Below are 15873 nucleotides of genomic sequence, written 5' to 3'. Positions count from 1 at the left end.
TATAAGGTATGATTTGCCACACCTTAGAATTTGTGGCAAAGCTTGCCTTTAATGCATGTATGTTAATGACTTCTGGTGCCTCCTGGAGGCATTTGTATACAAAAAATGTGATTTAAATAATCAAAAGCTAAACTTCAAGAGTAAACAGGTAAACTATGTGTTTATGAATGTGTGCATGTATAGAAGAATGCTGTGATTGCTAATCATATGGATTAAGCACATTGCATCCTCTACCCTTTAACCTTAAAACCATGCCAATGAATGTTTTCTAGCAATCTATTTCTTCTTCTTCTAAGTAATTGCAAGTCCAGTTACTCTATTAAGGGAATCTCAGGACACCCACCCACAGGAGAAAAAATACACTTCTCTACTTTAAAAGTTAGGGATACAGTTTCAAACTAAATAAGTAAAAGTTGTATGAAAAGCAATAACTTATGCATTAAGTTACAAAGAAAATAATCATTGAGAGGGAAGCCTGAGCACTGCAACCCTACATCTCCAAGTGTCAGATATCAGTGGTTACTGGAGATCCCCATATGGGCAATGAATAATAAACTTTTTTCCTCCAATAAAATTGAAATGTTTCCCTTAGAATCTGAATTTCTTATGTCTCCACAGAAATAATTTCAGTGAAAATTGATTGATTCCTATGCCAAAGACCATTCTAATTAATATTTCTTTTCTTCCTTATTCTTTAGCTGGAACTATTGGACCCATAAGTAAGTTTTCTCTTTTTTATAAATTTGACATTGTTTGTCTTCTATGTGATCTGAAATCCTTATCCTTATCACAGCCATTTCTATACTTTTCTAATCCCACTTGAGCTTCTTGATTGCTATTAAATTGTCAGAATTCAGGACATTGGAAAGATAATCAAAAGTAATTCATATTTAAAATAGTGATCAGAAAATTATTTGAATTAATATTTAAAAACAGTAAAACAATTTGGCATACTATTTGTATATTTTTCTTAAAGTGTATTGAAAGAGTTATATAGAACAAGTTAAAAAATAGACATACTCTGGGGCCAAAGATATAGTTCAAAGTGTAAGACACTTTTCACATGACAACCAGACTTCAATCCCCAGCAACCCTTCCTTGAGCATTACTAGGAATAATTCCTGAGTTCAGAGTCAGGAGTAACCCCTGAGTAGGTGTGGCCCAAAAGCCAAAAGAAAAACATGGTAAAGGAGAAAATGTTAATAACTGTTGGTGTACCTAGCTAAAACCCTGAAGTTGGGTGCAAAGACCCTAAGACCCACCCATATCTGGGAGGGGTCTTGGGAACCGGATAATAGGTGTAACTACCTGCAAGACCTCCCATTCCTGGGAGGGGTCTGGAAAAAGTTAGATAAGCCTGGAACGAAGGGGATTCGGCCCTTTTGTCTCTTGGCCGGCTTTTGGATCTTTGGGCCGCATGGAGCCCAAAGGGAAGATGGCTAACAGGAGATAAGATGCAGGGCTAGCAAAATAATGCTGTGCTTGAAAGGTTGACATAGGCCACACACCTGTGGTGGCTAGGGCATGAATAAAGATGATTCTTTCTGAAGCCTGCGTGTGAGTGAGTGATTTCACCTGGGCCTGGGACCCGGCCGGCTGGATGGAGGTGGCAGAGCCATGTGGCCTGGGGTGGCAGAAAGGAATCCATCGCCATTCATCGCCATCCAGCCCCATCGTTAATTATTTTATGCAACAAATAACAACCAAAAAAAAGAAAAAAAAGAAAAAGGCACTGACAGACTAAATGTCCTTAAGAAATACTTTCAGCAAGCTGAGGAAGAGACTGGGAGAGGAGTAGAAAAAGAGGGGTGGAAAAGAATCCTACTTTAAGAAAAATACTGAATGCCCGGAGAGATAGCACAGCAGCGTTTGCCTTGCAAGCAGCCGGTCCAGGACCAAAGGTGGTTGGTTCGAATCCCGGTGTCCCATATGGTCCCCCATGCCTGCCAGGAGCTATTTCTGAGCAGACCCTGAGCATCGCCGGGTGCAGCCCAAAAAAAGAAAAGAAAAAAAATACTGAATAATTGAATCTAGAGAGTGGTAGTTTCTGTGCTGAAATTATCAGCAGACCTACTGTAGTACGTCTTTTTCTGCCTAAGTTCTTAATTTCTCTAAAAATAATATTGGTAGGAAGTGGCATGTATGCCTGGAACGGGGGTGGAGGGAGAACAACACTGGTGGTGGAAATGCCCCTCATTCATTATTACTATGTGCCTTAAATATTACTGTGAAAGATTTGTAATTCACTTTGACCACAATAAAAAAAATAATAATATCGGTAGGGACCAGAAAGATAATACATGGGTGAGATTTTCATGAAGCTGCTCCTGGTTCAGTCCCTAACATTGAATATGGTCCTTTCACTCCACCAGGAGTGATCCGTTAGTACAGAGCCAGAAGTAGGCCCTGAGCACAGTCAAATGTAACTTCAAAACAATATATATATATGTATATATATATATATTTAATGAATAAAATAGATTAAAATAATTGGTAGCATAAAATTCATTAGTATAAACTTACAACTGAATTCTTTTTATTTTTCAGTGCAATTTTCAACTCCAATTCGTAAGTTATAAAACACATCTTATTTCTTTCTTTTCTTTGTTATTAATTTATTTAAACACCCTGATTACAAACATGATTTTAGTTGAGTTTCAGTCATGTAAAGAACACCCCCCTTTTTATCTCTAGTTTCTTTCACTTCTGTCCTACAAAATTTCCTATGAAAGCTACAAAGTTTCAAATTACCTTTACTCAGCATTGTATCTTAACTCTCTTAACATTTTGATCATAATTTCCTAAGAAGTATAAAAATTCCATGGGTTAGCATTATAAAAAAAATAAACAGAAAGGTGCCATCTTAATAAGTGATTAACAACAAAGGAGAGTTCACTTTTCAAATAAATAATAAAGTCTTAACCAAATAAAAATAAATAAATGTTTAAAATGAAAACATTACAAATTTGTATAAAGTGCTTCTTTAAATCCTCTAAAGAGTTTTAGCTATCATTAATAGCAATAAAATGATAAAAAAAATGCCTCCTTTTATTGTGCCATGGAGCCATATGAAAACTACTCAAGGACTGACATACAAGCAAATTTTGGACTTTAATTATTATATTCTACAAAAAGTTGTAGACTAAGTATATCTTTCAGTAGTAAAGCATATTGATTAGTGTCTCTCTCTTTTTCTCTCTCTCCGCCCCCACTTTCTGCTTCTCATTCCCTCCCTCAGCTGTATCTACAGGAGCCATCAGTAAGTTTACTTTCTAATTTTTCATTTTGAAGCATTTTAATTACTTACAATGCCATAGGAATTCTTTCTTTAATTCTTTTTTTTTTTTTCGGTTTTGGTTTTTGGGCCACACCAGTTTGATGCTCAGGGGTTACTCCTGGCTAAGCGCTCAGAAATTGCCCCTGGCTTGGGGGGACCATATGGGACGCCAGGGGATCGAACCTCGGTTCTTCCATGGCTAGCGCTTGCAAGGCAGACACCTTACCTCTAGTGCCACCTCACTGGCCCCATGGAATTCTTTCCTTCATTCTTTTTGGGATTACTTCACTGTAGGACTTCAGGATCTGTTTTAAATGGCTACATTTTCTTGACTCTTTGGTTTTGTACCTAGAATTTTAATAAATCATATTAACAATACTGTTAAAGTACTGAATTCCATTGTTATCAATGGAACTATCAAGTGGAGGATAACTCCTTATAGAATATTTCTGATAGCTTGCCAACACTATACAATTTACTTTTAAAAATCAGATGGCAGGTTGGACTCACTTATACAGTGGGTAGGGGCCCTTGTCTTCAAGTAGCCAACCTGGACTTAATTTCTGTCATTCTCTCAGCACCATTACTATAATTTCTGAGTACAGATCCAGGAGTAACCCCTGGACATTGCTGGGTATGGCCCAAAAACAAAATAAACAAATAAATAAAGACAAATAAAGTAAATAATTTTTAAAAATGAATAAAATAAAGTTTAAATGGAGGGCTTTTCTATACTGTACAGGGATTTAAAAGAACCATAGAGATGATCTCTACTTGGTATCTTAAATATCTAACATACCTATTAGATAAGAAAGCTATTCTTTGTGAGGAATTGTTCTAATACCCCAGAAATAAAGTTAATATTTTAACTCTCCAAAATGACCTAAAGTTTAGTAATGTAGATTCTTTTTGTTTTTTGACCACCCCCCCCAGTAATGTAGATTCTTAATAGAATGAATCCCAGAAGCTAAAATCATGTGCTTATTTTTATTAATTTTTTTCTGTTATTTATTTTTCAGAGCTCTCTCAAAAAACTATTAGTAAGTAGTCTATGTCTCATTTATGTCTGTTTGGATGCCACAATACTTAGAAAGATAGTTTATTTTCATTACATTGATTCATGCCCAAAGACTCCCATCAAGTGTTTCTGCTACCTCATTATCACAACAAGAAATCTTGGAAATTGGATTGACCAAGGTTCTCAGTAAGTAGTTATTAATTGGAAGCTGACATACAAATAAAAAGCACTCTCTTGGGGACGGTTCTTTATAAATAGTTCCCACTGAACTATAGAACCTATCTAGTAAAACCAGTTTGCAATAAAGAGCACAGCAACCCAAACCTTTTATTTTCTGTCCAAATTATTTTTATTTATTAGATTATGTCTTACTTCACTTTTAACTGCTCTGAAAAGTTCTCTATAGCATTGATAAATTCCATTTTCACCAATTTTTGGTAAGTTGTTCTACTACATTTTCCTATAGAAATATAATAAATAAATATTCGGTTCAATGATCCAGTTGCTCATTATCACACATTTATAAAGAGTGTAGGTTAAAGCTTCACACACTGGTTTATACTATTCCTAACAAAATATTAAAAAATTTTAATTACCAGGGCCCAGTTTTAATAAATGGATTAATGCATCTGCTTTGCATGTACCAACCTTGATTCCATCTCTGGTACCACATGGTAACCAAGAACCAAGTACCACTCAGTGTACCTATAAAGACCTCAGATACTACCAGATGTCCTTGTTGCTCTCTGAAACCACTGCATGGTTTCAAATAAATATACAAATAAATAAAGGCAGCATCTTCTGGCTCTAACATTGAGTTATTCATCTTGGCTGACTGAAAATTATTAGGTATGCTCAGTAGACCTTTAAGCACAGTCCCCCCAAAAATTTTAAGTTACAAAACTAAAGTTTTGGGACTTATGTGTAAGTGAAATATTTTCAATTCCTGACTTTCAAATACTTCGTTCGCCTCTGGAGAGGGTTGTCTTTTAGAGTCCATTAGCCATGCAGTCTCACAAGATTATTATAGCCTCATCCACCAATCTTTGCTGTAGACTAAGGCAGGAACCATAGTTACACAGCACTGCTGCGTCAATAGTCCATCTTCTCTGATATTAGTCCTCACAGGATTTTATGTAGATAGCTAGACTCACTCAGAAACTTGCCCTGCTCACCAATGACCCCGATTCAGTCAGAGTACTCCATAAGGTCTCGCAAGTACTGCTAGGAGAATACTAAGTGAAGATCCAAGAGAAAGTTCTGAGCACCTCCTGGAATGCTGCCACCCAAAAGAGAGAAGGAGGGAGAGAAAAGTGGGGGAGGAAACAGTATCTTCTACTTTGACTTATAGGAAAAGCATGCATATTTCTAAAGCATGCATTTCTAAAGCATGTATATTTCTAAAACATGTATAAAGCATGTCTAAAAGCATGTATATTTCTAAAAGATAGAACCAATAGCAAGTTTCCTGATTTGGGAAGATCCAAATTATAATGTGCCTGCCAAGGAGGTAGGATGAGGGGTGTAAGAGAACCTAGAATCATTAGTGGAAGGAAGGTCACAGTGGTGATGGGACTGGTGCTGAAACATTGTGTACCTGAAACTATTTTGAGCAACTACATAAATCACAGTGACTTTGATATATTAAACTATATATGTGTGTGTGTGTATTTGTAAGTAAATTTTAAAACCAACTTTAAATAGAAAAAAAAAAACAAAATCATTTTGAATTTTTCTAATTTTTCTTAAGTTTAAATATTGCAGTATATGAAAAAAATTTTACTCTACACTTGCTTTATCCTAATGATTATTCTATCATTATCCTCATGATTTTGTTACCAGTATTAAGTCCTTTACCCTTTCTCCCAAACCCCAAATCCTTTCCACTAGAACTAAAATTATTCTTCATTGGAACACCCTTATTAAAAATCCAATTTAAATTTATTTTTAGTGCAAACTCCAGGACCTATTGGTAAGTTACTATAAATGTTTAAGCTCATATTAAGAACACTATTTTTATAAATGGTTATAATGGTTTGTCACTAGTCATTAGAAGAGTGTCCTAAAACAAAGATGTGATAGAATCTGGGATAAGATTTCTTAAATAAGAGAAGACAAGAAAATAAGACAGTAAAAACAAAAGTGATATGGAGAAGAAATAAGGGAGCAGAAATATCCAGTTCTGCTAAAAAGGGGGGATTAGAAATGAATGAAAGCTGATAAAATTAAGACTATACTTCAAACACCTACAATAAAATGACCATAAAAGATAATTATCTTTCCACTACTCTTATAGAGGAGGATCATATTTTTATGTTAAGTATACAGTCCAAGATCAATCAATAGAAAAATAGAATGCTGGAGATTATTATATTCAACAACTACAATAACTTCTCTACTTTTATTTTTAGTTCAGTATACTAGAGACAGCAGTAAGTACCTTACAACCTTTTCATGTAATGAGTTCTTTGATGTTTGACAGCATGTAAAGTGCTTGTTCTCTGTTCTAAATATATCTATATCTATAATGTCAATTAGTTTATACCTGTTGTTATACTTCTTAACAGGCTTACCTGTTAAGAACATTCCAAGGTTATTTTTAAAGGAAAGATATTTAATGAAATTTCCCCAATTATAGTCCATATGAGTTCAAAAACAAAAAGTTCTAAAGTAGCAGGGGGAAAAAAAACAGAGAGTTGAAAGTGTTGAATGCATATTTTGCATAAAGGAGGTCCGACTTCTGTCGTTAGGTGCCATCTTTGAGCTTCACCTGGCACAACCCCCAAAGAGCGTGGAGTAGCTCTAGAGCAATGATGACAATGATGATAAAATAGAGGAAATGATAATAAAGGTATATATTCATTATGTGGTTCTTCATAAATTTTGTACAGTATAATCAAAGATAATAGAAACAATAGAAGGAAAATGAAGAGAGATTAACATTTAAAAAATAAATGTAAAACAGACACTCAGACTGCAATAAAGTGTCAATCTTCTTCCCAGTTTCATAGGTATAGTATGCTAGGAAATTTAGTTAATTCCCAATTCCCCAAGACTTAGTCTTTCTTTCTTAGCATTAAACAACTTTCTCCTAAAAAAAAAATTGATTCTACCTCTTTAACACACACATGCACACACACACTCATAGAATCCCTTCAAGGGTCTTCCCTTGAAGGGATAAGTTAGTAGTTGAACTTCAACTACAGGAACTACAGACAACTACAAACTATATATGGAAAGGAGTTAAGGGAAAGTTCACATTGTGACTAGCTAGGGGGAAAAATAGTGTCAAAATAAAATATCAAAACCAATCCCAAGTTATAGGAAATTCTGGGTCTGAGGTTAATGATAGATTCCAAAATTTAAGGCAAACAAGATGAAATAATGAGAAGTCAAGTGAGGCATAGTCAAACTTTCCTCCAACTAGATAAGCTACTATGTCTCAGAAACTGCACTAAGCAATGAGATAAATTCAAGAAAAATGGTGCCACTTAGAGTCTGATGAAGAAATAACTCAAAATGTGGAGAATCATTATGATCATAAAACTCAATTTTTTCTGCTGTAAAATTAGTTTGAATTCTCTTCACTTGGTCAATATAAACTATAATTTCCCATGATTTTCCTAAATGCAGGCTGTTTCTATCAGAATTTCTTGTTATCGCCAAGAATCACAGCCTTAAAAATTATCATATAAGATCACAATGAGTTGGTACCTGGCATTCACAGTACAAACTCTGATTCAATCTAAAGCACCATGTATGGTCTCCCAAGTTCATCAGGAATGAATCATAGGTTCCAATTCAAAAATAAGCCTGAGTGCCACTGGGAGTGGCCCCAAAAAAAAACAAAACAAAAAGTGTGTCATATAAGTCTGAAGAGATAATACTGACCCAGGTTGGATCCCTGAGTGAAATATGAGCCCATCAAGAAGTAATCCAGAGATAGCATTGAGGTAAGGCATTTGCCTTTCATGCAGAAGGTCATCAGTTCGAATCCGGCTTCCCATATGGTCCCCCGTGCCTGCCAGGAGCAATTTCTGAGCATGGAGTCAGGGGTTTCCCCTGAGCACTGCTGGATGTGACCCAAAAACCACAAAAAAAAAATAAAGAAAGAAAGAAGTAATCCTGAGCTTAGAGCCATGATAAATAGAGCTGGGTATGGTAAAAAAAATAATAATAATAAAATAAATCTCATAATTTTACAGAGGAATAAAATATAAGTTTACTTCAGAGAACTTAATGTAGCTAAAGAAAGGATATATACATATATAGTCACTATGACTATGATTCTTCTCTGCTTATCTCTCTCACCCCATATATAAATACTTTAAAATATTATGTCAAACATTTCTACGTGTATTATTCTTTAGCTTTTTCCTTAACTATAGGTTATAGGTGGTTAAAAGAAAGTATATAGAGTACTAATTTGTGAGGGGGGTGGGCCACACCCAGCAGCTCTAAGGGTTTACTCCTAGATTTGTGCTCAGGAATCACTCCTGGAAGCCTTGGGGACCACATGGAATTCCAGGTTTTTCTTTTGTTTTGTTTTTTCCTTTTTTCTCTTTCTTCTTTTAAATTGATATTTATAGCTTCTAGACAGACCCCTACATTTCTTTTTTTCTGACAGAACCACAGAATTTGAATCATCTTGTTCTGCCTCACAAATTGAGTGGGGGAAGTGGATGGTACCAGGAGCAAACAATTGCATGAACATTGAGTGGAAATAAAAGATCAGACCCAAACACCAAACCAAAAGTCAACAACATAATCAATACCTAATCTACAACAAGAAATACACAAAGGGGATCTGTTACACTAGCAGTCAAAGGGGCAAGGCGGGGAGGCACGGGATGCATACTGGAAAAGGGGTGGAAGAACAACACTGTCACTAGGTACCTTAAATATAACTGAAAGATTTGTAATTCACATTGATAACAATAAAAATTATTTAAAAAATAAATAATTCCCAATATCAGGGGAGCAAGTTAAGAGCGACACAAAAAGTAACTATCCAGTGGGCTTTTATGTATCAAAGGAAGAGGTTACTGGGAAGAGGAAGTTGGGGGAACACCTTTATTTGGGACTGATAGCTGGATATCATCCTATATTTTCACCCTTTCTGTTTAAAACAGAACAAAAAATAAAATACAAGATAATACCCAAGCAACCTTTCATGGCCTGAAAGCAGAGTTAGGATATAGTGAAAAACTCAATGAAATTAATACCTCACCAAGAATACTTCACCCAGACAGACTTTTATTCAGGCTTAAAGGGTACACACTTCTCAAAATACATAAAAAGAATAGAAAAAATATCATTAGCAACACAATAGTAGTGGAGACTTTAACACCACTCTATCATTGCTTGATAGGTCAATCAGGCTAAAACTCAACAAGAATATACTGGCTTAGAAAGAAGAAATGGAACAGAGGAGTGTAGGAAATGCATATGGGGTATTCATCTCAAAACATCTGAACAAATATTCTTCTTCATTGAACATGGGACATTCTCCAAGGTAAACCATTTTGGGGCCACAAAACATACCTCCATAAAATCAAGAGGATATGTATTTTATGACTTTTCTTCTCTGACCATGATGCACTGAAAATAGAGTGAATTACAAACAGAAACTGAGAAATAACTTTAACATCTGGAAATTAAACAGGCACCACTGAATAACCATTAGGTCAGATAGAAAATCAAGACTCCTAGAGACAATTGAGATTAAAGACATAAATTATTGTAATATGTGAGACATAGAAAAATTAGTATTAAGAGGAAAATTTAAATCTTTACAAGCATTTATTAAAAAGGAATAAAAGGCCTCTAGAAATAAATCGATGACACAGCTAAAGAATGGGAAAATGACCTCAAAAAAGAGCTAAAGACAGGAAGAAGAAAATAATAAACTAAATAGGAAATTAATAAACAGGCTACCCCCCCAAAAAAGCCCTGGTGACATGTATGATGTGCATCAGTGTACAATTAATTGTACAACTGAAATTCATCATTAACAACTTTTTAACTGTGAAAAATATCCGACTGTATTATGAACAACCTTGTAACCACAATATTCAAAGATATTTTTTAAATATTACCTCTCAATATAGTTGCTGCCTTCTACTGTAGCTTCATTCCGACAGTGCCAGAGGATTTCAATGAATCTGCTTTAGGGATGTGGGATGCACAAAATGGAGGGAAAATATGAAGAAAATGAGACCACATAATGAATGTATGGAGAAACACATTCTGGCGAGCAGTTTACAATTTAATCTTTAAGCTAGGAGTATCTAAGGGGTAATAGCCAGTCATAGATATTGAGAAGAATGTTCGCAATTACAAAGCAGAGTTTCACAATAAAGCAATACATCAAGCTATGGGCATAAGCAGTAAGAGTTCTGAGTTACAAAAAGGTTAAGTTTTACAACTCAAAAGAGGTTCCTGGCAGACTAGCCTCAGATGCAAAATAAGGGATTAGTGAGAAATTAAGAAATCTAGGAATTCTTATCTTCACTGGAATAGACTCTCTTATTTTAGAGGTCAAATGAAAGAAAGAACTAAATTCACTAAGGTGTAATTCTCATTTTCCGGAATCTGCATTCTGATCACGCCCTTGCATCTTAGAAGCTGAGGCTTGCAAGGGCACTTTGAAGAGAGAGAAAAAATATTGTCTTTGATTTGTTCTAAAAATTATCCAGGTGAAGGTTTTTAATCAAGGCTATATTTTGCCTGTGGATGTCAGCAGAAGGGAAAATTAATTTTAAGGCCAAAAAATATGAAGGGAATATAATGTCAGTACCATAACACGAATCTCATAAATATTTCCAGTGATCCACACAGGGGTAAAGTCTTCCACAGCGGGCCTTCTGATTAAATATTTGTGGGAATGAATGCTAAAATTATGACACTTTGGGGCCGGAGAGATAGCATGGAGGTAAGGCGTTTGCCTTTCATGCAGGAGGTCATTGGTTCGAATCCCGGTGCCCCATATGGTCTCCCATGCCTGCCAGGAGCAATTTCTGAGCCTGGAGCCAGAAATAACCCCTGAGCACTGCCGGGTGTGAACCAAAAAAAAAAAAGAAATCATGACACTTTAGCGGGCCTTCTGAATCATCCCCTTTGGAGATTTCTATATATGATGCAACATTCTACGAACTTCACTAGCCTTTCACACTGATGTTTTCTCTTTGTTTTTCAGCTAGGGAATCCTCTAGTAAGTACAAGTATTTCTCTTCTGGATAAAAAGAGTTACCATCTCAGAAACTAACAGAACTTCCTGAACCAAAGTGTAGTCCATCTATACTGGGATTACAATAGAAAAAATAATTGTTACTGTTTCTTCAACCCATCAATTTTTTATTACTCAGAATTTCACTAGGTTATTAAGTTCCTTTTATAAGACTTGAAAATCCTATTTTCTTAGGTTTTTTTCTGCTGCTCCATTTATCTTGAACTATAGCAAAATTTGAAGTCTTGGAAATTTCAAATATCTTCAACCAGAATCACTTTTCTAGTGATTAGGAAATCCATGTAGAAAATATTTTATCTGCATTTTTAGTGAGATCAATTCCTTATGCAGTCAATGTGTATGTTCATTTAATTATTTGCCACACAGATCTGAATTAGTTTCCATTCTTCATCTGTTTATTTTGGAATATAGAGTTGTGAGGCACATCTGTTGTTTCATTATCAAAAACCTTCTGAGTTATTAACTGTACTAAAATAAACACTATGATTTATATAACTATAAGCACACCAATTAGTAGCCCCCATTCCTCTCTGAATACAACCAGGTGTGGCTCAAAAAACCTTAATAAAATAAAAAATAATTAAAGTCCAAAGAGAACATTTTTATTATTACTTTGTGGTTTTTCTTTGGGGCACAACAAGCAGTGCTCAAGGCTTACTCCCAGCTCTATATTCAGGGGTCATTCCTTATTGGACTCGGGGATTATATATGTGGGTCAGGTATCAAAACCAGGTTGGTCACCTGCAAGGCAAATGCCCTACCCACTGTAGTATCACTGTAGCCCACATTTCTGTTTTGTTGTAATGACTTACTCAGAAAAAATTCTTCAATAGAATAATTAAAAATACCAAAAAACATGTTTAAAAAGATTTTTGTTTCTTTTTTAGTTGCCTCATCTTCAGCACAAACTGGTAAGATCAGTCTGTTCTATTGTTTTCTATTAGTTGTTCTATATAATCCCTAAGGACCTGTCTCTGCTATGTTCAATTCTAACTTTTGTGCAATAACTAAAGACTCTGTGTTTTCTTTGTCTTCTGTTCAACCAGAATCACCGTATGAAGTAGTTATATTTACTTCACTTTGAATGTATATTTGAATATCTTATTTGATTGAAAAACTATAAGAGCTTTTAATTACATCATTCCATACAAGCCTTAGCATAAACTCTATCGACTTCTTTGTAAGGAAGAAGAAATGAATACCTTTATACATGTCCAAGAAAGCATAGTTATAGGATCATAATATGATGGCCTTGCTACCAAGATTCTACCCTATAAAAATAAGCCACTCTTGAACCCGAAAAGAAAATTTTCCTAGTACCACATATGCTTTCCAAAACACCACCAATAGTTATCCCTAAAGCACAGAGCCATTGGAAAAAATCAGCCCTAGAATGAGCCTTTTTTCTTTTTGTTTATATGGGTCACACTGGTGCCACTCAGGGGTTCTATGTTCAGAAGTCACTTCAGGCAGGCTCTGGAAGACTATCTGGGATACTGGAGATTGAACCCAGGTCAACTATGTGCAAGGCGAATGTCCTACACTCTGTGCTATCAAGGCGCCAGTTTCAAAAAATATCCATAGTTCCTCAAAGAACTAGAAATTGAACTTCCATATGACCCAGAAATACCACTACTAGAAATGCACACTAGGAGCTAAAAAACACAATGTAGAAAGGCTCTTTACATTACTGTATTCATCACAGCATTATTCACTCACAATAGCCAAATTCTAGAAACATCTCACGTGTCTAAGAACAGGTGAGGGGATAAAGAAGCTATAGAACATCTACACATGGAATGTACATCTACAAAGCTATTATGAAAAACAAAATCATGAAATTTGCTTATGTATGGATGGATATTTATGCTGAGAGAAATGAGTCAGAAGGAGGATAGACATAGAGTTGTCTCGCTCATTTTGGGATATAGATGATAGATAGATAGATAGATAGATAGATAGATAGATAGATAGATAGATAGATAGATAGATAGATAGATAGATAGATAGATAGATAGATGGATGGATGGATGGATGGATGGATGGATGGATGGATGGATGGATGGATGGATGGATGGATGGATGGATGGATGGATGGATGGATGGATGGATGGATGGATGGATGGATGGATGGATGGATGGATGGATGGATAGAGAGAGAGATAGATAGATAGATAGATAGATAGATAGATAGATAGATAGATAGATAGATAGATAGATAGATAGATAGATAGATAGATAGATAGATAGATAGATAGAAAGGATTTTGTGTCACACCAGTGACTCTCAGGTGTTACTCCTGGCTATGCGCTCAGAAATTGCCCCTGGCTAGGGGGACCATATGGGATATCAGGGGATCTAACTGTGGTCCGTGCTAGGTTAGCCGCGTACAATGCAAATGCCCTACCATTTGCACCACCGCTCCAGCCCCTGGATTATATATATTTTAAAGGGGAATTATGGTAATAATATTTCAGAGATGATAGAGATGAGGACCAGAAGAACCAGTCTACGGTAGGAAGCTTCCCACAAATAGCAGGGGAGTGCAGTTAGGGTAGCGAGGGGACCTATGACCATGACAGTTTGAAATGATCATTCTGGACAAGAACTGGGTGTTGAAAGGAGATAAAGTGATAGGCATGATACCCCTCACTAACAATATTGCAAACTACAGTGTCTAAATGGAAAAAAAATCACAGAACTGGCCTGGAGAGGACAGAGGAGGGCAGTAGGTAAATTAAGGACATTGATGGTGGGATTTGTGCACTGGTGATGGAATTGGTGTTGGACACTGAAATGTGCACTGATGAAAGGACTGGGGTTTGGCATTGTATGACTAAGGTTTCATCATGAACAACTTTGTAAAGATGTCTTTGTGATTCAACTAAAAATTTACTAAAGTATTCTATAAATATCTAATTTGCTTTTCAGTTACGTCCCAAGCACCCATAAGTAAGTATTGTGCATGCACTCTTCTTTTATTTATTCTTTGTCTTTCCAAAGGTGAGAACTTCAATATGTTAAAAATACCATTTTTAACATACCATTATCCTGCTTAATTTATTATTCTGCTTAATTTTTAAATATTGATTTAAAATAAATTAGTAATTGCAATATAAACTAATGACAATAATAACAACAAAACAGAAATAGATATCTGTATAATTTTGAAGCCAGTGAATCCAAACTAATCTTTAAACATAGTTAAAAAAATACTGTGAGTGGCCTAGTGGTGGCGCAGGTGGTAGGGTGTTTGCCTTTCATGCACTAATCTAGGATGGACTGTGGTTCAATCTCCTAGCATCTCATTTGGTCTCCCCAAGACAGGAGCAATTTCTGAGCTCATAGACAGGAGTAACCTGTGAGCATCACCAGGTGAGGTCCAAAAAAACAAATAAAATGTTTGAGTGCTCCCTTAAATATTATAGTGCTTTTCAAAGTAAAAATAAATATTTACTGATATTTTACTCAGAATGCATCCAAATTATTTATGGGTTCAATAAATGAAGAGAGCTTTTGAATCATATCAACACTAGCTATTAGCTAATCTTCTCAGCTTCTCAGTAGAACATTGGAAAAGTTTTTAATACCCCTCAAGACCTTTTCTCACATAATATATAATAACAGAATAAATAGTGCTGTTTTTTCAACTTAAAATGTTTATATTAACTCCTTATTTGTTTAATTTTAGTGATTCCACAGAGAAGCACAAGTATTTCTCAGCTTACCATATAAAAGATATTTTTGTTTCTCTTTCTTTTTTTTTTTTTTCCCTAGACCACCCCTCCTGGCTGGTTCCGTATGTTCCCATGCTCTCGGCACAGAGTCATCCACATGTAGGACAACCCTGTTTCCTAAGCTGGGGTTACTCTCAGCTCACCACTGGATTGCACCAGCCTACAGAGGAGGATCAGGCACAGTGGCGGGTGGCTGATGTTTCTCTTTCTATGTATGCAAAATACTGACTGATTTTTCATATTTTATTCCCAAATTACTAAGAGACATGCAGAGTAGTATTATAAAACTATATTTTTGATCATAACATAAAAGTGCTCATCTTAGGTCTTAACTCAATTTTCCACATAACAAACGTTAACAGAGACTCTATATATACCAAATCAAGCATTAACAATGGTGATATTTAAACTAGAGCCTTTAAAACAAAATAATAAATTTTTAAATTTCTTCCTCAGTGTCAATTGCATTATAGTTCGGTAAGAAGGGAAACAAATTGTTATAATATTAATTTTCTTTTCTAACCTAGTTGTCAATATTGGTATAATAGAAAAAAATATTAAACATAATGTTCCTATTTAAGCATAAAATACA

General features: G+C 35.3%; 1 non-coding gene across 1 annotated transcript; it reads right to left on the bottom strand.

Annotated features, from left to right (window-relative positions):
* Nucleotides 1–15343: 15343 nt before the first annotated feature.
* Nucleotides 15344–15471, bottom strand: LOC125996852 (small nucleolar RNA SNORA65). Its single transcript, XR_007491515.1, has one exon. It is a non-coding gene; the product is annotated as a small nucleolar RNA SNORA65 (small nucleolar RNA).
* Nucleotides 15472–15873: the final 402 nt, after the last annotated feature.

This window comes from Suncus etruscus, chromosome 18, assembly GCF_024139225.1.
Source record: "Suncus etruscus isolate mSunEtr1 chromosome 18, mSunEtr1.pri.cur, whole genome shotgun sequence".
NCBI classification, from domain to species: Eukaryota; Metazoa; Chordata; class Mammalia; order Eulipotyphla; family Soricidae; genus Suncus; species Suncus etruscus.
This window is presented reverse-complemented; position numbering and strand designations above follow the sequence as displayed.